Raw genomic sequence first — 24,598 nt, 5'->3', positions numbered from 1 at the left:
GGTCACATTGGGGCTTTAAAAAGTAGTTCTTCAACATGAGGCACATTCCAAATGACATTTTGAATCAATTTTTCTACAGTCCAAAAAAATCAATTTTCTGATGAAAAACGATGACCCGTGACCTGTCGAAATTTCTCCAGATGGTCAGAAATGGAAATTTTTTTATGTTTAATTTTTTGACTGCAAATGACTATTCCATGTAAAGTATCACTTTTGGAACAAAAACAAGTGTGTTTCGAGTCACTTTAATGCCTTAAATTGGTCGAAATAGAAGCTTCTGAATAGGAGAAAAAGTCTGTAATAATGGCAATTTTGGTCACATTGGGGCTTTAAAAAGTAGTTCTTCAACATGAGGCACATTCCAAATGACATTTTGAATCCATTTTTCTACAGTCCAAAAAATCAATTTTCTGATGAAAAACGATGACCCGGGACCTGTCGACATTTCTCCAGATGGTCAGAAATGGAAATTTTTTTATGTTTAAATTTTTTGACTGCAAATGACTATTCCATGTAAAGTATCACTTTTGGAACAAAAACAAGTGTGTTTAGAGTCACTTTAATGCCTTAAATTGGTTGAAATAGAAGCTTCTGAATAGGAGAAAAAGTCTGTAATAATGGCAATTTTGGTCACATTGGGGCTTTAAAAAGTAGTTCTTCAACATGAGGCACATTCCAAATGACATTTTGAATCAATTTTTCTACAGTCCAAAAAAATCAATTTTCTGATGAAAAACGATGACCCGTGACCTGTCGAAATTTCTCCAGATGGTCAGAAATGGAAATTTTTTTATGTTTAATTTTTTGACTGCAAATGACTATTCCATGTAAATTATCACTTTTGGAACAAAAACAAGTGTGTTTAGAGTCACTTTAATGCCTGAAATTGGTCGAAATAGAAGCTTCTGAATAGGAGAAAATGTCTGTAATAAGGCAATTTTGGTCACATTGAGGCTTTAAAAAGTAGTTATTCAACATGAGGCACAATCCAAATGACATTTTAAATCAATTTTTCTACAGTCCAAAAAATCAATTTTCTGATGAAAAACGATGACCCGGGACCTGTCGAAAATCCTCCAGATGGTCAGAAATGGAAATTTTTTTATGTTTAATTTTTTGACTGCAAATGACTATTCCATGTAAATTATCACTTTTGGAACAAAAACAAGTGTGTTTAGAGTCACTGTAATGCCTTAAATTGGTCGAAATAGAAGGTTCTGAATAGGAGAAATAGTCTGTAATAATGGCAATTTTGGTAGCATTGAGGCTTTAAAAAGTAGTTCTTCAACATGAGGCACATTCCAAATGACATTTTGAATCAATTTTTCTACAGTCCGAAAAATCAATTTTCTGATAAAAAACGATGACCCGGGACCTGTCGAAATTTCTCCAGATGGTCAGAAATTGAAATTTTTTTATGCTTAATTTTTTGACTGCAAATGACTATTCCATGTAAAGTATCACTTTTGGAACAAAAACAAGTGTGTTTAGAGTCACTTTAATGCCTTAAATTGGTCGAAATAGAAGCTTCTGAATAGGAGAAAAAGTCTGTAATAATGGCAATTTTGGTCACATTGGGGCTTTAAAAAGTAGTTCTTCAACATGAGGCACATTCCAAATGACATTTTGAATCAATTTTTCTACAGTCCAAAAAATCAATTTTCTGATGAAAAACGATGACCCGGGACCTGTCGACATTTCTCCAGATGGTCAGAAATGGAAATTTTTTTATGTTTAATTTTTTGACTACAAATGACTATTCCATGTAAATTATCACTTTTGGAACAAAAACAAGTGTGTTTAGAGTCACTTTAATGCCTTAAATTGGTCGAAATAGAAGCTTCTGAATAGGAGAAAAAGTCTGTAATAATGGCAATTTTGGTCACATTGGGGCTTTAAAAAGTAGTTCTTCAACATAAGGCACATTCCAAATGACATTTTGAATCAATTTTTCTACAGTCCATAAAATCAATTTTCTGATGAAAAACGATGACCCGGGACCTGTCGACATTTCTCCAGATGGTCAGAAATGGAAATTTTTTTATGTTTAAGTTTTTTGACTGCAAATGACTATTCCATGTAAAGTATCACTTTTGGAACAAAAACAAGTGTGTTTAGAGTCACTTTAATGCCTTAAATTGGTTGAAATAGAAGCTTCTGAATAGGAGAAAAAGTCTGTAATAATGGTAATTTTGGTCACATTGAGGCTTTAAAAAGTAGTTCTTCAACATGAGGCACATTGCAAATGACATTTTGAATCAATTTTTCTACAGTCCAATAAATCAATTTTCTGATGAAAAACGATGACCCGTGACCTGTCGAAATTTCTCCAGATGGTCAGAAATGGAAAAAAATTTATGTTTAATTTTTTGACTGCAAATGACTATTCCATGTAAATGATCACTTTTGGAACAAAAACAAGTGTGTTTAGAGTCACTTTAATGCCTGAAATTGGTCGAAATAGAAGCTTCTGAATAGGAGAAAATGTCTTAATAAGGCAATTTTGGTCACATTGAGACTTTAAAAAGTAGTTATTCAACATGAGGCACAATCCAAATGACATTTTGAATCAATTTTTCTACAGTCCAAAAAATCAATTTTCTGATGAAAAACGATGACCCGGGACCTGTCGACATTTCTCCAGATGGTCAGAAATGGAATTTTTATTATGTTTAAGTTTTTTGACTGCAAATGACTATTCCATGTAAAGTATCACTGTTGGAACAAAAACAAGTGTGTTTAGAGTCACTTTAATGCCTTAAATTGGTCGAAATAGAAGCTTCTGAATAGGAGAAAAAGTCTGTAATAATGGCAATTTTGGTCACGTTGGTGCTTTAAAAAGTAGTTCTTCAACATGAGGCACATTCCAAATGACATTTTGAATCAATTTTTCTACAGTCCAAAAAAATCAATATTCTGATGAAAAACGATGACCCGTGACCTGTCGAAATTTCTCCAGATGGTCAGAAATGGAAATTTTTTTATGTTTAATTTTTTGACTGCAAATGACTATTCCATGTAAATTATCACGTTTGGAACAAAAACAAGTGTGTTTAGAGTCACTTTAATGCCTTAAATTGGTCGAAATAGAAGCTTCTGAATAGGAGAAAAAGTCTGTAATAATGGCAATTTTGGTCACATTGGGGCTTTAAAAAGTAGTTCTTCAACATGAGGCACATTCCAAATGACATTTTGAATCAATTTTTCTACAGTCCAAAAAATCAATTTTCTGATGAAAAACGATGACCCCGGGACCTGTCGAAATGTCTCCAGATGGTCAGAAATGGAAATTTTTTAAAGTTTAATTTTTTGACTGCAAATGACTATTCCATGTAAATTATCACTTTTGGAACAAAAACAAGTGTGTTTAGACTCACTTTATAGCCTGAAATTGTCGAAATAGAAGCTTCTGAATAGGAGAAAAAGTCTGTAATAATGGTAATTTTGGTCACATTGAGGCTTTAAAAAGTAGTTATTCAACATGAGGCACATTCCAAAAGACATGTTAAATCAATTTTTCTACAATCCAAAAAATCAATTTTTTGATGAAAAACGATGACCCGTGACCTGTCGAAATTTCTCCAGATGGTCAGAAATGGAAATTTTTTTATGTTTAATTTTTTGACTGCAAATGACTATTCCATGTAAATTATCACGTTTGGAACAAAAACAAGTGTGTTTAGAGTCACTTTAATGCCTTAAATTGGTCGAAATAGAAGCTTCTGAATAGGAGAAAAAGTCTGTAATAATGGCAATTTTGGTCACATTGGGGCTTTAAAAAGTAGTTCTTCAACATGAGGCACATTCCAAATGACATTTTGAATCAATTTTTCTACAGTCCAAAAAAATCAATTTTCTGATGAAAAACGATGACCCGACCTGTCGAAATTTCTCCAGATGGTCAGAAATGGAAATTTTTTTATGTTTAATTTTTTGACTGCAAATGACTATTCCATGTAAAGTATCACTTTTGGAACAAAAACAAGTGTGTTTAGAGTCACTTTAATGCCTTAAATTGGTCGAAATAGAAGCTTCTGAATAGGAGAAAAAGTCTGTAATAATGGCAATTTTGGTCACATTGGGGCTTTAAAAAGTAGTTCTTCAACATGAGGCACATTCCAAATGACATTTTGAATCAATTTTTCTACAGTCCAAAAAAATCAATTTTCTGATGAAAAACGATGACCCGTGACCTGTCGAAATTTCTCCAGATGGTCAGAAATGGAAATTTTTTTATGTTTAATTTTTTGACTGCAAATGACTATTCCATGTAAATTATCACGTTTGGAACAAAAACAAGTGTGTTTAGAGTCACTTTAATGCCTTAAATTGGTCGAAATAGAAGCTTCTGAATAGGAGAAAAAGTCTGTAATAATGGCAATTTTGGTCACATTGGGGCTTTAAAAAGTAGTTCTTCAACATGAGGCACATTCCAAATGACATTTTGAATCAACTTTTCTACAGTCCAAAAAATCAATTTTCTGATGAAAAACGATGACCCCGGGACCTGTCGAAATGTCTCCAGATGGTCAGAAATGGAAATTTTTTAAAGTTTAATTTTTTGACTGCAAATGACTATTCCATGTAAATTATCACTTTTGGAACAAAAACAAGTGTGTTTAGACTCACTTTATAGCCTGAAATTGTCGAAATAGAAGCTTCTGAATAGGAGAAAAAGTCTGTAATAATGGTAATTTTGGTCACATTGAGGCTTTAAAAAGTAGTTATTCAACATGAGGCACATTCCAAAAGACATGTTAAATCAATTTTTCTACAATCCAAAAAATCAATTTTTTGATGAAAAATGATGACCCGGGACCTGTCGAAATTTCTCCAGATGGTCAGAAATTGAATTTTTTTATGTTTAAGTTTTTTGACTGCAAATGACTATTCCATGTAAAGTATCACTTTTGGAACAAAAACAAGTGTGTTTAGAGTCACTTTAATGCCTTAAATTGGTTGAAATAGAAGCTTCTGAATAGGAGAAAAAGTCTGTAATAATGGCAATTTTGGTCACATTGGGGCTTTAAAAAGTAGTTCTTCAACATGAGGCACATTCCAAATGACATTTTGAATCAATTTTTCTACAGTCCAAAAAAATCAATTTTCTGATGAAAAACGATGACCCGACCTGTCGAAATTTCTCCAGATGGTCAGAAATGGAATTTTTTTTATGTTTAATTTTTTGACTGCAAATGACTATTCCATGTAAAGTATCACTTTTGGAACAAAAACAAGTGTGTTTAGAGTCACTTTAATGCCTTAAATTGGTCGAAATAGAAGCTTCTGAATAGGAGAAAAAGTCTGTAATAATGGCAATTTTGGTCACATTGGGGCTTTAAAAAGTAGTTCTTCAACATGAGGCACATTCCAAATGACATTTTGAATCAATTTTTCTACAGTCCAATAAATCAATTTTCTGTTGAAAAACGATGACCCGTGACCTGTCGAAATTTCTCCAGATGGTCAGAAATGGAAATTTTTTTATGTTTAATTTTTTGACTGCAAATGACTATTCCATGTAAATTATCACTTTTGGAACAAAAACAAGTGTGTTTAGAGTCACTTTAATGCCTTAAATTGGTCGAAATAGAAGCTTCTGAATAGGAGAAAAAGTCTGTAATAATGGCAATTTTGGTCACATTGGGGCTTTAAAAAGTAGTTCTTCAACATGAGGCACATTCCAAATGACATTTTGAATCAATTTTTCTACAGTCCAAAAAATCAATTTTCTGATGAAAAACGATGACCCGGGACCTGTCGACATTTCTCCAGATGGTCAGAAATGGAATTTTTTTTATGTTTAAGTTTTTTGACTGCAAATGACTATTCCATGTAAAGTATCACTTTTGGAACAAAAACAAGTGTGTTTAGAGTCACTTTAATGCCTTAAATTGGTTGAAATAGAAGCTTCTGAATAGGAGAAAAAGTCTGTAATAATGGCAATTTTGGTCACATTGGGGCTTTAAAAAGTAGTTCTTCAACATGAGGCACATTCCAAATGACATTTTGAATCAATTTTTCTACAGTCCAAAAAAATCAATTTTCTGATGAAAAACGATGACCCGTGACCTGTCGAAATTTCTCCAGATGGTCAGAAATGGGAATTTTTTTATGTTTAATTTTTTGACTACAAATGACTATTCCATGTAAATTATCACTTTTGGAACAAAAACAAGTGTGTTTAGAGTCACTTTAATGCCTTAAATTGGTCGAAATAGAAGCTTCTGAATAGAAGAAAAAGTCTGTAATAATGGCAATTTTGGTCACGTTGGGGCTTTAAAAAGTAGTTCTTCAACATGAGGCACATTCCAAATGACATTTTGAATCAATTTTTCTACAGTCCAAAAAATCAATTTTCTGATGAAAAACGATGACCCGGGACCTGTCTACATTTCTCCAGATGGTCAGAAATTGATTTTTTTTTATGTTTAAGTTTTTTGACTGCAAATGACTATTCCATGTAAAGTATCACTTTTGGAACAAAAACAAGTGTGTTTAGAGTCACTTTAATGCCTTAAATTGGTTGAAATAGAAGCTTCTGAATAGGAGAAAAAGTCTGTAATAATGGCAATTTTGGTCACATTGGGGCTTTAAAAAGTAGTTCTTCAACATGAGGCACATTCCAAATGACATTTTGAATCAATTTTTCTACAGTCCAATAAATCAATTTTCTGATGAAAAACGATGACCCGTGACCTGTCGAAATTTCTCCAGATGGTCAGAAATGGAAAAAATTTTATGTTTAATTTTTTGACTGCAAATGACTATTCCATGTAAATTATCACTTTTGGAACAAAAACAAGTGTGTTTAGAGTCACTTTAATGCCTGAAATTGGTCGAAATAGAAGCTTCTGAATAGGAGAAAATGTCTTAATAAGGCAATTTTGGTCACATTGAGACTTTAAAAAGTAGTTATTCAACATGAGGCACAATCCAAATGACATTTTGAATCAATTTTTCTACAGTCCAAAAAATCAATTTTCTGATGAAAAACGATGACCCGGGACCTGTCGACATTTCTCCAGATGGTCAGAAATGGAATTTTTTTATGTTTAAGTTTTTTGACTGCAAATGACTATTCCATGTAAAGTATCACTGTTGGAACAAAAACAAGTGTGTTTAGAGTCACTTTAATGCCTTAAATTGGTCGAAATAGAAGCTTCTGAATAGGAGAAAAAGTCTGTAATAATGGCAATTTTGGTCACGTTGGTGCTTTAAAAAGTAGTTATTCAACATTAGGCACATTCCAAAAGACATGTTGAATCAATTTTTCTACAGTCCAAAAAATCAATTTTTTGATGAAAAACGATGACCCGGGACCTGTCGAAATTTCTCCAGATGGTCAGAAATGGAAATTTTTTTATGTTTAATTTTTTGACTGCAAATGGTGATTCCCACACGCTGAGGGCTTACCGGTGTCTCTCTGTAGCTGTTGGACTTTTGCTCACAACTAGCCGCACCCGCTCCGCGGGTGCCGCGTCGCAGTTCTGGGCTTGTGTTGCTGTTGGGAGCACGTTTGCTCACAGCCATCAGGAAGGTCTCGAGGAAGCAGGGATTGAGCCTGTACTATCAGCGCCGCCGCAGGGACTCACCTAACCAGGAGCCCCTGCTTTCCGGCACACCTGCTGACCTGCTGCCCCTCCCACCCCTCGCTCAGAGGGTGAAAAGCGTTCGAGCTCCTCACTCCGGTGTGATTCCCACACGCTGAGGGCTTACCGGCGTCTCTCTGTAGCTGTTGGACTTTTGCTCACAACTAGCCGCACCCGCTCCGCGGGTGCCGCGTCGCAGTTCTGGGCTTGTGTTGCTGTTGGGAGCACGTTTGCTCACAGCCATCAGGAAGGTCTCGAGGAAGCAGGGATTGAGCCTGTACTATCAGCGCCGCCGCAGGGACTCACCTAACCAGGAGCCCCTGCTTTCCGGCACACCTGCTGACCTGCTGCCCCTCCCACCTCTCGCTTTACGCCCCCATAAAGGGACGCCCCTTCCCCGCTGTGCGGGAGCACGCGGGAGTATCCGGGAGAAGCCCGGGACAAGGGCGGGACCATCTTTGGCCATCAGTGGCCAGAAGAGGCCGGGCCGGGCCACATCTCTTGGCTCTGCTAAGTGGGTACGAGAAAAACGGGAGTATGGCCACAGGCACTAGAGCTAGTAAATCTAGGAAAGCTGCGGGAAACACAGTCATAGGCACAATGGACCAATTTATATCCCGGGCAGTCTCCATTGTAGAAAAGGAGATAGTTCTAGCTGAACGAAGACTATCCCGGGACTCTATGGGCCTGACACACAAGCGCTCATCTTTGGGCACCCTCGCCCTAGCCCCTAGCCCAGTAAATGTACCACCTACACCACTTGTGGTAGTCGACTCACCGGTCACTGTCGAGAGGGTGAGTCGGATTAGGGTAAGCTCTGAAACGGTAACGACCATTGCACCAGACATTGCTCATGACTCAACACATTTTAACCTACTCGACTCATGCAATCCCTTGCTGGGGGTCCAATACGACGACCCTGAATCTGAGATTAACAACGCCCAAAGCCCTCTTGTTACATCTAACAAGGCTTTACACCTTCCCTTTACAGCTGCACCTACCGAAGTTGGTACCTCCTTAGTAGCGGCTTTAGCGACTGTTCCATCTGGGAAACCAGTTTCAGGTTCTGCAGTACCCAGGAAAAGAAAGCGCCCTGTTAGCCCTTACAGGGGGGGTCCTCTAAAACCACGTAGTAAATTAAGCAGGCACAACGCGACCAAAGGGGGTATCTCTAAAACAACTAATGCTCATACTAGAGTCTCACTACCCAGGGGCCTGGTTTGTCCGCTAGGCACACCTGTCCCGCCAGCGTCTCCTGGCACCACCCCAGTTCCTCAGGTAGCGCACACTGATACTGTCCTCTGACCTCTAGACGTTGAGGGCCTACTTAGGTCTGTGGTGATGCCCCTTGCAGACAAGATTGATTGTCTCACACGGAAATTAGCCACCCTTGAGCAATCAATGTTGGATAACTTCTATGCTGTGAAATCACTGGTTAAATTCTACTCCAAGAGGCAGGGAGAAGACAACGGAGGGTCAAGGTGTGGTACAGTAATACCAGTAACACTAGTACCCTCGGAGTCAATGTCTTGCCATACAGTACCTATACCTGGGAAGGCCCCACAGTTACTGCAACCAAATACAGGTATCAGTCCTGCTCCACAAACTTCTAATCTTATACCTAGTCTGGGCCCCCCAAGGAAAAAATCAAATAGTCAAGCAGCAAAGACCTCCAAAGTTAAAGTTAATTTTGCCCCTAACCCAGAGGATATAGCGTCAACCTCCAAGGTAGCTGAAAATATGCCAACCGTGCCGAATGGAAATATAATTGTACCTATTTCCATTCCCGGCAGTCAGGTTGTGCCTAAACCTCTAGCTAAACCCCCAGTTAAATTACCACCGGGCAGGACAAAAATTAGCACACCCAATGCTAGCCTCCCCCCTGGGTGCCAACCATATGTGGTAATCCTCACGGGGGTCCCGGAGCTTGAAGAGGGTTCTTGCGAGTTGTACTCTGATCTCAAACACAAGACCCTGTCCTGGCTCAGATTAAATAGACCTCTCCCAGGGCATATTGATGGTAGGATAGCCCATGTCCGCCGTGTGGGGTGGATTGGAAATAGACGCAAGGACTTAACCGGGGACTGCGTGCTAATTAACTTCAGTGATCCCAGAGCAGCAGGTATGATCTGCAGTCAGCAGTCGCCACACAATTTTTGCGACATACAAACCAGGGACTTGGGGTATTTCTATCGTCCCCCTCCGTTATCTGGGTTTGAGAAGCCTTTGCCGGATGAGGGCAGAGGTGCATGGTATCCTCACTATCCAACCTTGGATGCCAGAGTAAGGGCAAGGACGCCGACTCAAGCGGCTCCACCCCAAGGATGGGGTTGGTGACTCGATAATCAAGTTGCATTAAACGCCCCTCCACCCAAGGCAAATGGGCTGTACACAGCAGTGAGTGTCCCCTCGTCATTAGTTACCCCCCACACGTTCCAGCCAACGTCCTTCACCACCATCTCCTCTCCTTCAGGCAGTCGATCTGAGTCTACTGAGCTCATGGAAGGAGTAGAATACTCGGGGTCCCCGAGCAGGGTTGCTGGATGTGCAGGGCCACTGATTCGTCCTATCCTGAAGGCTATCAGTTGGAATGTGGCAGGCCTGAATAACAAGTTGGACGCCCCGGACTGGGTGGCGCTTACAGAGCCCCACGCCGTCTGTGCCTTTCAAGAAACGTGGTGCGTGGAACCAAGGCACAGAGTAGGATATGCTTCCTTCTCTGTCCCGGCAGGTATACCAGTATCAGGAAGAGGGCGCCCATTTGGAGGTCTTTTAGTCTGGGTCGATATAACATTAGGTTGGCGAGTGTATCACCATCCCCAAAAATCACCAGATTTGATGTGGCTCACTGTAATATGTCCAAATAAAGTTGAGCAGCTGGAGATTTTTAACATTTATACACGAGGGGCTTCTGGGAGGGCCTCGTCACCAACACTCCAGGCTCTAGAAGCAGCCCTGGGGGAGTGTCGTGGCGACTCATTAATTTTGGTGATGGGGGATCTTAACTGCACATTCGAGCCTTTGATGGCCGACGAATCCTTGGACCTGTTTGACGAAGATTCGAGGAGAGGCGTTCCGCCCCTCGATCTTCCAATTGTCAAAAGGTGGACACCCAGAATCGTCCAACTGAATTCTCTTACATGTGAGTTTGGCTTGAGAGCAGCAAACGGGAGAACACGGTCAGACCCAGAGGGTGTACATACGTATAATAGGGTGGGTCACTCATCTAGGATAGATTATATCCTCTTAAACTTTTCCTTGTGGGCCCACTTGGAGGATATGATAGTCTTGCCTTCCTTGGAAAGTGATCACAATGCACTCTCATTATCCCTAATACATTGGTGGAGGGCCAGTGGCTTACTAATTGGAGCTCCTGCGGCACTCGAGCAGAGGTCATTGGGGGGGGTGGTCCCTTCCAATTGTCTCAGACGTTTAAAATGGGACAAAGTGGCCATTGATGAAGAAAAACTATCTTGCATCAGAGCCGTTATTGCCGCAGCCTCTGAAACCCTGGAAAACCAACCTCCTAGCCCGCATAAGACAGCAGCCATGTTCAGTGAGGTTTCGACAGCGATAGGGGACTTGTTCCTGGCCAAACCAAATCCCAAGGTAAACAAAAACCATGTTAAGCGACAGGGCAAATTAGGCTGGTACTCACAGGCGTGCCGCGCTGGAAAAAGAGCTCTAATCATGGCAGTAAAGAGTGGTGATGCCCTAGCAATAGCTGCTAAACGTAAGTCCTACAAATCCACAATTAATATAGCCAGGAGAGACTGGGAAGACACCTTCTGGCAGGAGCTTCGCGCAGCAAGCATAGAAAAAAATGCAAAAGGTTTTTGGGACCTGTTACGAAAAAAACATAGACCCCTGGATACCGTCATTACATGCAATATAACCGAGGACCAGTGGCACTCACACTTCTCGAAGCTGTATACTGCACCTGCTGCAGAAGCGATGGTCTTCCCTTTACCTCAGATTCTTCAAGGTGCCGGCAACTATGAGGAGAGTTTATTTTCCAGGAAAGAGGCTGAAATTGCCATAAAATCCCTGGTTCCTCGCAAAGCAGCTGGACCTGACAGCCTACCTGGCGATCTTATCCGCATGGACATAAGCGAATGGGCTATGATGATTGCCTCGCTATTGAACGCAGTCATGGCAGGCGCCCCCCTCCCTGCTTCTTGGATGGCAGCTGAGGTGGTTCCCCTGCACAAGAAAGGTTCAAGAGATGACCCAGCTAATTATAGACCGATTAGCTTAATAGACTGTTCCCAAAAAGTGGCGGGCAAGGTCCTCTTATCTAGGGTCCAGCAGTGGGCTGACGAGAATAAGATACTCTCGGATTTTCAGGCTGGGTTCAGATCCGGGACAGGGACGATAGAACAATCGCTAAGGCTACTTATGATCTACTGGAAGGTCGTCACAATTGGAAAGGGTACCTTATATCTGGCCTTCATCGACCTCCGCACGGCCTTCGATTTGGTGCCTAGAAACAACTTGTGGAAAGTGTTGTGCGACCTGGGTATGCCACCCTACTTGCTTCATTTGATCATGAGATTCCACGAAAATAACTATGCCCAAATACGTTGGGGGTCAAATGGTCAAAAGACCCCAAGAATAGAGGTGAACAGAGGTGTACGACAAGGTTGCGTACTTGCCCCAACCCTGTTCTCCTTATACGTAAATGGAGTGGTGGATTTTTTGACTCAGTCTCCAGCAGATGCACCCCGTCTGGCAGGTCGCCTAATTCCTACCTTACTCTTTGCCGACGATACTTTACTTTTGTCAAAATCTCCGATGGGCCTCCAGCAGCTTCTTTCTGGATTTGACACCTTCTGTAAGCAGCGAGGCCTTTGTATTAATACAGACAAAACTAAGTATCTCATTTTGAATCCCCCACACAAGCTTGGCCCCCCTCCAACATTGGGGCACGTTGCTCTAGAAAGAACTAAAACGTTTGACTATCTGGGCATTCGCTTGGTGGATACAATGAAATGGGACTGCCACTTGACCAAAATGTTGTTGAGCTTAAAAAGAGTGACTGGGGCCCTGTTGAAAGAACAGAGAGCAGCATCTACAAGACCAATAGCGGCAGTAATGGATATTTACTCCGCCAGAGGAGTAAGTGCAGCACATTACGGGGCGGAGCTCTGGGGGATGTCAAATATGAAAGTGCTAACTCGAGCTGAGAATGCCTTCCAGAGAAGCCTAATGTCTCTCGGTCCCTCTGTTCCCATTTTACCCCTGCAATTGGACATGGGTTGCCGGGCGATTGAAGATCAAGCAAAACTACGCCCCCTGTTACTGTGGGCCCGCATCTGGAGAGTGCCAGAGCTCTCAAGTTATGTGGATGGCCTACGGGAGATAATTAATTGCCCCGGCTGGGCAAAAATAAAATGGCTAAGGGACGTCAAGGCTCTATTTATAAATCTGGGGCTGGAAGAAGCATGGCACCAACAGTCGGCCCCGCCCAAATCCATGCTAAAACAAATTTATTGGACATGGGTGGCAAGTAAAAGGAATTCTTCCTCAACGATCTGCAAATCCACCAGAAATTTTGTGGAGCATAAAGATGTCCCTATCAGAGAACTGTACCTGGACATTGTTACTGCCCCATGGGATAGATCTCTGTATTTCAAATTCAGAATAGGTCTTCTCCCGGTTATGGAACTCACATGCCACTGGAAAATACCACACCAGACTGCGCCATGGTGTCCATTTTGCCCTCAGCGTTATGAATCTGTCCCCCATCTGTTATTCGAGTGCCCCGCCTATAAGGCTCCCCGAATGAAATGGTTAAAACCGATGTGCCTTACTTTGGGCACTAGACATTGTAACGTGGCATTACGAATTTTACTTACAGACACTCGTCCATTCTTCGCATGCGCCACCTCGAAGTATTTAGGTTGGGCATGGCGAATACGGTCAAAAAGACTTAGGCAAATTGTTTAATCATGATTTTAATTCTTTTAGCTAATTTAAATAATTTTCCTTTTAGACAAATGTAGAAAAAATGTTGCATTTTAGAATATCTAGGGTTTTTTATGTTTTCTATTTAGTAAATGCTCTAAATGACCTTTAATGTATGTACGCTTTTTAAGATATTTTATGTCGAAATAAAGCCTATTTGACTTTGACTTTGACTTTGACTATTCCATGTAAAGTATCACTTTTGGAACAAAAACAAGTGTGTTTCGAGTCACTTTAATGCCTTAAATTGGTCGAAATAGAAGCTTCTGAATAGGAGAAAAAGTCTGTAATAATGGCAATTTTGGTCACATTGGGGCTTTAAAAAGTAGTTCTTCAACATGAGGCACATTCCAAATGACATTTTGAATCCATTTTTCTACAGTCCAAAAAATCAATTTTCTGATGAAAAACGATGACCCGGGACCTGTCGACATTTCTCCAGATAGTCAGAAATGGAAATTTTTTTATGTTTAAATTTTTTGACTGCAAATGACTATTTGGAACAAAAACAAGTGTGTTTAGAGTCACTTTAATGCCTTAAATTGGTCGAAATAGAAGCTTCTGAATAGGAGAAAAAGTCTGTAATAATGGCAATTTTGGTCACATTGGGGCTTTAAAAAGTAGTTCTTCAACATGAGGCACATTCCAAATGACATTTTGAATCAATTTTTCTACAGTCCAAAAAATCAATTTTCTGATGAAAAACGATGACCCCGGGACCTGTCGAAATGTCTCCAGATGGTCAGAAATGGAAATTTTTTAAAGTTTAATTTTTTGACTGCAAATGACTATTCCATGTAAATTATCACTTTTGGAACAAAAACAAGTGTGTTTAGACTCACTTTATAGCCTGAAATTGTCGAAATAGAAGCTTCTGAATAGGAGAAAAAGTCTGTAATAATGGTAATTTTGGTCACATTGAGGCTTTAAAAAGTAGTTATTCAACATGAGGCACATTCCAAAAGACATGTTAAATCAATTTTTCTACAATCCAAAAAATCAATTTTTTGATGAAAAATGATGACCCGGGACCTGTCGAAATTCCTCCAGATGGTCAGAAATTGAATTTTTTTATGTTTAAGTTTTTTGACTGCAAATGACTATTCCATGTAAAGTATCACTTTTGGAACAAAAACAAGTGTGTTTAGAGTCACTTTAATGCCTTAAATTGGTTGAAATAGAAGCTTCTGAATAGGAGAAAAAGTCTGTAATAATGGCAATTTTGGTCACATTGGGGCTTTAAAAAGTAGTTCTTCAACATGAGGCACATTCCAAATGACATTTTGAATCAATTTTTCTACAGTCCAATAAATCAATTTTCTGATGAAAAACGATGACCCGTGACCTGTCGAAATTTCTCCAGATGGTCAGAAATGGAAAAAATGTTATGTTTAATTTTTTGACTGCAAATGACTATTCCATGTAAATTATCACTTTTGGAACAAAAACAAGTGTGTTTAGAGTCACTTTAATGCCTGAAATTGGTCGAAATAGAAGCTTCTGAATAGGAGAAAATGTCTTAATAAGGCAATTTTGGTCACATTGAGACTTTAAAAAGTAGTTATTCAACATGAGGCACAATCCAAATGACATTTTGAATCCATTTTTCTACAGTCCAAAAAATCAATTTTCTGATGAAAAACGATGACCCGGGACCTGTCGACATTTCTCCAGATGGTCAGAAATGGAATTTTTATTATGTTTAAGTTTTTTGACTGCAAATGACTATTCCATGTAAAGTATCACTGTTGGAACAAAAACAAGTGTGTTTAGAGTCACTTTAATGCCTTAAATTGGTCGAAATAGAAGCTTCTGAATAGGAGAAAAAGTCTGTAATAATGGCAATTTTGGTCACGTTGGTGCTTTAAAAAGTAGTTCTTCAACATGAGGCACATTCCAAATGACATTTTGAATCAATTTTTCTACAGTCCAAAAAAATCAATTTTCTGATGAAAAACGATGACCCGTGACCTGTCGAAATTTCTCCAGATGGTCAGAAATGGAAATTTTTTTATGTTTAATTTTTTGACTGCAAATGACTATTCCATGTAAATTATCACGTTTGGAACAAAAACAAGTGTGTTTAGAGTCACTTTAATGCCTTAAATTGGTCGAAATAGAAGCTTCTGAATAGGAGAAAAAGTCTGTAATAATGGCAATTTTGGTCACATTGGGGCTTTAAAAAGTAGTTCTTCAACATGAGGCACATTCCAAATGACATTTTGAATCAATTTTTCTACAGTCCAAAAAATCAATTTTCTGATGAAAAACGATGACCCCGGGACCTTTCGAAATGTCTCCAGATGGTCAGAAATGGAAATTTTTTAAAGTTTAATTTTTTGACTGCAAATGACTATTCCATGTAAATTATCACTTTTGGAACAAAAACAAGTGTGTTTAGACTCACTTTATAGCCTGAAATTGTCGAAATAGAAGCTTCTGAATAGGAGAAAAAGTCTGTAATAATGGTAATTTTGGTCACATTGAGGCTTTAAAAAGTAGTTATTCAACATGAGGCACATTCCAAAAGACATGTTAAATCAATTTTTCTACAATCCAAAAAATCAATTTTTTGATGAAAAATGATGACCCGGGACCTGTCGAAATTTCTCCAGATGGTCAGAAATTGAATTTTTTTATGTTTAAGTTTTTTGACTGCAAATGACTATTCCATGTAAAGTATCACTTTTGGAACAAAAACAAGTGTGTTTAGAGTCACTTTAATGCCTTAAATTGGTTGAAATAGAAGCTTCTGAATAGGAGAAAAAGTCTGTAATAATGGCAATTTTGGTCACATTGGGGCTTTAAAAAGTAGTTCTTCAACATGAGGCACATTCCAAATGACATTTTGAATCAATTTTTCTACAGTCCAAAAAAATCAATTTTCTGATGAAAAACGATGACCCGACCTGTCGAAATTTCTCCAGATGGTCAGAAATGGAAATTTTTTTATGTTTAATTTTTTGACTGCAAATGACTATTCCATGTAAAGTATCACTTTTGGAACAAAAACAAGTGTGTTTAGAGTCACTTTAATGCCTTAAATTGGTCGAAATAGAAGCTTCTGAATAGGAGAAAAAGTCTGTAATAATGGCAATTTTGGTCACATTGGGGCTTTAAAAAGTAGTTCTTCAACATGAGGCACATTCCAAATGACATTTTGAATCCATTTTTCTACAGTCCAAAAAATCAATTTTCTGATGAAAAACGATGACCCGGGACCTGTCGACATTTCTCCAGATAGTCAGAAATGGAAATTTTTTTATGTTTAAATTTTTTGACTGCAAATGACTATTCCATGTAAAGTATCACTTTTGGAACAAAAACAAGTGTGTTTAGACTCACTTTATAGCCTGAAATTGTCGAAATAGAAGCTTCTGAATAGGAGAAAAAGTCTGTAATAATGGTAATTTTGGTCACATTGAGGCTTTAAAAAGTAGTTATTCAACATGAGGCACATTCCAAAAGACATGTTAAATCAATTTTTCTACAATCCAAAAAATCAATTTTTTGATGAAAAATGATGACCCGGGACCTGTCGAAATTTCTCCAGATGGTCAGAAATTGAATTTTTTTATGTTTAAGTTTTTTGACTGCAAATGACTATTCCATGTAAAGTATCACTTTTGGAACAAAAACAAGTGTGTTTAGAGTCACTTTAATGCCTTAAATTGGTCGAAATAGAAGCTTCTGAATAGGAGAAAAAGTCTGTAGTAATGGCAATTTTGGTCACATTGGGGCTTTAAAAAGTAGTTCTTCAACATGAGGCACATTCCAAATGACATGTTGAATCAATTTTTCTACAGTCCAATAAATCAATTTTCTGTTGAAAAACGATGACCCGTGACCTGTCGAAATTTCTCCAGATGGTCAGAAATGGAAATTTTTTTATGTTTAATTTTTTGACTGCAAATGACTATTCCATGTAAATTATCACTTTTGGAACAAAAACAAGTGTGTTTAGAGTCACTTTAATGCCTTAAATTGGTCGAAATAGAAGCTTCTGAATAGGAGAAAAAGTCTGTAATAATGGCAATTTTGGTCACATTGGGGCTTTAAAAAGTAGTTCTTCAACATGAGGCACATTCCAAATGACATTTTGAATCAATTTTTCTACAGTCCAAAAAATCAATTTTCTGATGAAAAACGATGACCCGGGACCTGTCGACATTTCTCCAGATGGTCAGAAATGGAAATTTTTTTATGTTTAAGTTTTTTGACTGCAAATGACTATTCCATGTAAAGTATCACTTTTGGAACAAAAACAAGTGTGTTTAGAGTCACTTTAATGCCTTAAATTGGTTGAAATAGAAGCTTCTGAATAGGAGAAAAAGTCTGTAATAATGGCAATTTTGGTCACATTGGGGCTTTAAAAAGTAGTTCTTCAACATGAGGCACATTCCAAATGACATTTTGAATCAATTTTTCTACAGTCCAAAAAAATCAATTTTCTGATGAAAAACGATGACCCGTGACCTGTCGAAATTTCTCCAGATGGTCAGAAATGGGAATTTTTTTATGTTTAATTTTTTGACTACAAATGACTATTCCATGTAAATTATCACTTTTGGAACAAAAACAAGTGTGTTTAGAGTCACTTTAATGCCTTAAATTGGTCGAAATAGAAGCTTCTGAATAGGAGAAAAAGTCTGTAATAATGGCAATTTTGGTCACATTGGGGCTTTAAAAAGTAGTTCTTCAACATGAGGCACATTCCAAATGACATTTTGAATCAATTTTTCTACAGTCCAAAAAATCAATTTTCTGATGAAAAACGATGACCCGGGACCTGTCGACATTTCTCCAGATGGTCAGAAATTGATTTTTTTTTATGTTTAAGTTTTTTGACTGCAAATGACTATTCCATGTAAAGTATCACTTTTGGAACAAAAACAAGTGTGTTTAGAGTCACTTTAATGCCTTAAATTGGTTGAAATAGAAGCTTCTGAATAGGAGAAAAAGTCTGTAATAATGGCAATTTTGGTCACATTGGGGCTTTAAAAAGTAGTTCTTCAACATGAGGCACATTCCAAATGACATTTTGAATCAATTTTTCTACAGTCCAATAAATCAATTTTCTGATGAAAAACGATGACCCGTGACCTGTCGAAATTTCTCCAGATGGTCAGAAATGGAAAAAATTTTATGTTTAATTTTTTGACTGCAAATGACTATTCCATGTAAATTATCACTTTTGGAACAAAAACAAGTGTGTTTAGAGTCACTTTAATGCCTGAAATTGGTCGAAATAGAAGCTTCTGAATAGGAGAAAATGTCTTAATAAGGCAATTTTGGTCACATTGAGACTTTAAAAAGTAGTTATTCAACATGAGGCACAATCCAAATGACATTTTGAATCAATTTTTCTACAGTCCAAAAAATCAATTTTCTGATGAAAAACGATGACCCGGGACCTGTCGACATTTCTCCAGATGGTCAGAAATGGAATTTTTTTTATGTTTAAGTTTTTTGACTGCAAATGACTATTCCATGTAAAGTATCACTGTTGGAACAAAAACAAGTGTGTTTAGAGTCACTTTAATGCCTTAAATTGGTCGAAATAGAAGCTTCTGAATAGGAGAAAAAGTCTGTAATAATGGCAATTTTGGTCACGTTGGTGCTTTAAAAAGTAGTTATTCAACATTAGGCACATTCCAAAAGACATGTTGAATCAATTTTTCTACAGTCCAAAAAATCAATTTTTTGATGAAAAACGATGACCCGGGACCTGTCGAAATTTCTCCAGATGGTCAGAAATGGAAATTTTTTTATGTTTAATTTTTTGACTGCAAATGACTATTCCATGTAAAGTATCACTTTTGGAACAAAAACAAGTGTGTTTCGAGTCACTTTAATGCCTTAAATTGGTCGAAATAGAAGCTTCTGAATAGGAGAAAAAGTCTGTAATAATGGCAATTTTGGTCACATTGGGGCTTTAAAAAGTAGTTCTTCAACATGAGGCACATTCCAAATGACATTTTGAATCCATTTTTCTACAGTCCAAAAAATAAATTTTCTGATGAAAAACGATGACCCGGGACCTGTCGACATTTCTCCAGATAGTCAGAAATGGAAATTTTTTTATGTTTAAATTTTTTGACTGCAAATGACTATTCCATGTAAAGTATCACTTTTGGAACAAAAACAAGTGTGTTTAGAGTCACTTTAATACCTTAAATTGGTCGAAATAGAAGCTTCTGAATAGGAGAAAAAGTCTGTAATAATGGCAATTTTGGTCACATTGGGGCTTTAAAAAGTAGTTCTTCAACATGAGGCACATTCCAAATGACATTTTGAATCAATTTTTCTACAGTCCAAAAAATCAATTTTCTGATGAAAAACGATGACCCCGGGACCTGTCGAAATGTCTCCAGATGGTCAGAAATGGAAATTTTTTAAAGTTTAATTTTTTGACTGCAAATGACTATTCCATGTAAATTATCACTTTTGGAACAAAAACAAGTGTGTTTAGACTCACTTTATAGCCTGAAATTGTCGAAATAGAAGCTTCTGAATAGGAGAAAAAGTCTGTAATAATGGTAATTTTGGTCACATTGAGGCTTTAAAAAGTAGTTATTCAACATGAGGCACATTCCAAAAGACATGTTAAATCAATTTTTCTACAATCCAAAAAATCAATTTTTTGATGAAAAATGATGACCCGGGACCTGTCGAAATTTCTCCAGATGGTCAGAAATTGAATTTTTTTATGTTTAAGTTTTTTGACTGCAAATGACTATTCCATGTAAAGTATCACTTTTGGAACAAAAACAAGTGTGTTTAGAGTCACTTTAATGCCTTAAATTGGTTGAAATAGAAGCTTCTGAATAGGAGAAAAAGTCTGTAATAATGGCAATTTTGGTCACATTGGGGCTTTAAAAAGTAGTTCTTCAACATGAGGTACATTCCAAATGACATTTTGAATCAATTTTTCTACAGTCCAAAAAAATCAATTTTCTGATGAAAAACGATGACCCGACCTGTCGAAATTTCTCCAGATGGTCAGAAATGGAAATTTTTTTATGTTTAATTTTTTGACTGCAAATGACTATTCCATGTAAAGTATCACTTTTGGAACAAAAACAAGTGTGTTTAGAGTCACTTTAATGCCTTAAATTGGTCGAAATAGAAGCTTCTGAATAGGAGAAAAAGTCTGTAATAATGGCAATTTTGGTCACATTGGGGCTTTAAAAAGTAGTTCTTCAACATGAGGCACATTCCAAATGACATTTTGAATCCATTTTTCTACAGTCCAAAAAATCAATTTTCTGATGAAAAACGATGACCCGGGACCTGTCGACATTTCTCCAGATAGTCAGAAATGGAAATTTTTTTATGTTTAAATTTTTTGACTGCAAATGACTATTCCATGTAAAGTATCACTTTTGGAACAAAAACAAGTGTGTTTAGAGTCACTTTAATGCCTTAAATTGGTTGAAATAGAAGCTTCTGAATAGGAGAAAAAGTCTGTAATAATGGCAATTTTGGTCACATTGGGGCTTTAAAAAGTAGTTCTTCAACATGAGGCACATTCCAAATGACATTTTGAATCAATTTTTCTACAGTCCAAAAAAATCAATTTTCTGATGAAAAACGATGACCCGTGACCTGTCGAAATTTCTCCAGATGGTCAGAAATGGAAATTTTTTTATGTTTAATTTTTTGACTGCAAATGACTATTCCATGTAAATTATCACGTTTGGAACAAAAACAAGTGTGTTTAGAGTCACTTTAATGCCTTAAATTGGTCGAAATAGAAGCTTCTGAATAGGAGAAAAAGTCTGTAATAATGGTAATTTTGGTCACATTGAGGCTTTAAAAAGTAGTTATTCAACATGAGGCACATTCCAAAAGACATGTTAAATCAATTTTTCTACAGTCCAAAAAATCAATTTTCTGATGAAAAACGATGACCCCGGGACCTGTCGAAATGTCTCCAGATGGTCAGAAATGGAAATTTTTTAAAGTTTAATTTTTTGACTGCAAATGACTATTCCATGTAAATTATCACTTTTGGAACAAAAACAAGTGTGTTTAGACTCACTTTATAGCCTGAAATTGTCGAAATAGAAGCTTCTGAATAGGAGAAAAAGTCTGTAATAATGGTAATTTTGGTCACATTGAGGCTTTAAAAAGTAGTTATTCAACATGAGGCACATTCCAAAAGACATGTTAAATCAATTTTTCTACAATCCAAAAAATCAATTTTTTGATGAAAAATGATGACCCGGGACCTGTCGAAATTTCTCCAGATGGTCAGAAATTGAATTTTTTTATGTTTAAGTTTTTTGACTGCAAATGACTATTTCATGTAAAGTATCACTTTTGGAACAAAAACAAGTGTGTTTAGAGTCACTTTAATGCCTTAAATTGGTTGAAATAGAAGCTTCTGAATAGGAGAAAAAGTCTGTAATAATGGCAATTTTGGTCACATTGGGGCTTTAAAAAGTAGTTCTTCAACATTAGGCACATTCCAAATGACATTTTGAATCAATTTTTCTACAGTCCAAAAAAATCAATTTTCTGATGAAAAACGATGACCCGACCTGTCGAAATTTCTCCAGATGGTCAGAAATGGAAATTTTTTTATGTTTAATTTTTTGACTGCAAATGACTATTCCATGTAAAGTATCACTTTTGGAACAAAAACAAGTGTGTTTAGAGTCACTTTAATGCCTTAAATTGGTCGAAATAGAAGCTTCTGAATAGGAGAAAAAGTCTGTAATAATGGCAATTTTGGTCACATTGGGGCTTTAAAAAGTAGTTCTTCAACATGAGGCACATTCCAAATGACATTTTGAATCCATTTTTCTACAGTCCAAAAAATCAATTTTCTGATGAAAAACGATGACCCGGGACCTGTCGACATTTCTCCAGATAGTCAGAAATGGAAATTTTTTTATGTTTAAATTTTTTGACTGCAAATGACTATTCCATGTAAAGTATCACTTTTGGAACAAAAACAAGTGTGTTTAGAGTCACTTTAATGCCTTAAATTGGTTGAAATAGAAGCTTCTGAATAGGAGAAAAAGTCTGTAATAATGGCAATTTTGGTCACATTGGGGCTTTAAAAAGTAGTTCTTCAACATGAGGCACATTCCAAATGACATTTTGAATCAATTTTTCTACAGTCCAAAAAAATCAATTTTCTGATGAAAAACGATGACCCGACCTGTTGAAATTTCTCCAGATGGTCAGAAATGGAAATTTTTTTATGTTTAATTTTTTGACTGCAAATGACTATTCCATGTAAAGTATCACTTTTGGAACAAAAACAAGTGTGTTTAGAGTCACTTTAATGCCTTAAATTGGTCGAAATAGAAGCTTCTGAATAGGAGAAAAAGTCTGTAATAATGGCAATTTTGGTCACATTGGGGCTTTAAAAAGTAGTTCTTCAACATGAGGCACATTCCAAATGACATTTTGAATCCATTTTTCTACAGTCCAAAAAATCAATTTTCTGATGAAAAACGATGACCCGGGACCTGTCGACATTTCTCCAGATAGTCAGAAATGGAAATTTTTTTATGTTTAAATTTTTTGACTGCAAATGACTATTCCATGTAAAGTATCACTTTTGGAACAAAAACAAGTGTGTTTAGAGTCACTTTAATGCCTTAAATTGGTTGAAATAGAAGCTTCTGAATAGGAGAAAAAGTCTGTAATAATGGCAATTTTGGTCACATTGGGGCTTTAAAAAGTAGTTCTTCAACATGAGGCACATTCCAAATGACATTTTGAATCAATTTTTCTACAGTCCAAAAAAATCAATTTTCTGATGAAAAACGATGACCCGTGACCTGTCGAAATTTCTCCAGATGGTCAGAAATGGAAATTTTTTTATGTTTAATTTTTTGACTGCAAATGACTATTCCATGTAAATTATCACGTTTGGAACAAAAACAAGTGTGTTTAGAGTCACTTTAATGCCTTAAATTGGTCGAAATAGAAGCTTCTGAATAGGAGAAAAAGTCTGTAATAATGGTAATTTTGGTCACATTGAGGCTTTAAAAAGTAGTTATTCAACATGAGGCACATTCCAAAAGACATGGTAAATCAATTTTTCTACAGTCCAAAAAATCAATTTTCTGATGAAAAACGATGACCCCGGGACCTGTCGAAATGTCTCCAGATGGTCAGAAATGGAAATTTTTTAAAGTTTAATTTTTTGACTGCAAATGACTATTCCATGTAAATTATCACTTTTGGAACAAAAACAAGTGTGTTTAGACTCACTTTATAGCCTGAAATTGTCGAAATAGAAGCTTCTGAATAGGAGAAAAAGTCTGTAATAATGGTAATTTTGGTCACATTGAGGCTTTAAAAAGTAGTTATTCAACATGAGGCACATTCCAAAAGACATGTTAAATCAATTTTTCTACAATCCAAAAAATCAATTTTTTGATGAAAAATGATGACCCGGGACCTGTCGAAATTTCTCCAGATGGTCAGAAATTGAATTTTTTTATGTTTAAGTTTTTTGACTGCAAATGACTATTCCATGTAAAGTATCACTTTTGGAACAAAAACAAGTGTGTTTAGAGTCACTTTAATGCCTTAAATTGGTTGAAATAGAAGCTTCTGAATAGGAGAAAAAGTCTGTAATAATGGCAATTTTGGTCACATTGGGGCTTTAAAAAGTAGTTCTTCAACATGAGGTACATTCCAAATGACATTTTGAATCAATTTTTCTACAGTCCAAAAAAATCAATTTTCTGATGAAAAACGATGACCCGACCTGTCGAAATTTCTCCAGATGGTCAGAAATGGAAATTTTTTTATGTTTAATTTTTTGACTGCAAATGACTATTCCATGTAAAGTATCACTTTTGGAACAAAAACAAGTGTGTTTAGAGTCACTTTAATGCCTTAAATTGGTCGAAATAGAAGCTTCTGAATAGGAGAAAAAGTCTGTAATAATGGCAATTTTGGTCACATTGGGGCTTTAAAAAGTAGTTCTTCAACATGAGGCACATTCCAAATGACATTTTGAATCCATTTTTCTACAGTCCAAAAAATCAATTTTCTGATGAAAAACG

The sequence above is a fragment of the Triturus cristatus genome, chromosome 10 (assembly GCF_964204655.1).
Source record: "Triturus cristatus chromosome 10, aTriCri1.1, whole genome shotgun sequence".
NCBI classification, from domain to species: Eukaryota; Metazoa; Chordata; class Amphibia; order Caudata; family Salamandridae; genus Triturus; species Triturus cristatus.
This window is presented reverse-complemented; position numbering follows the sequence as displayed.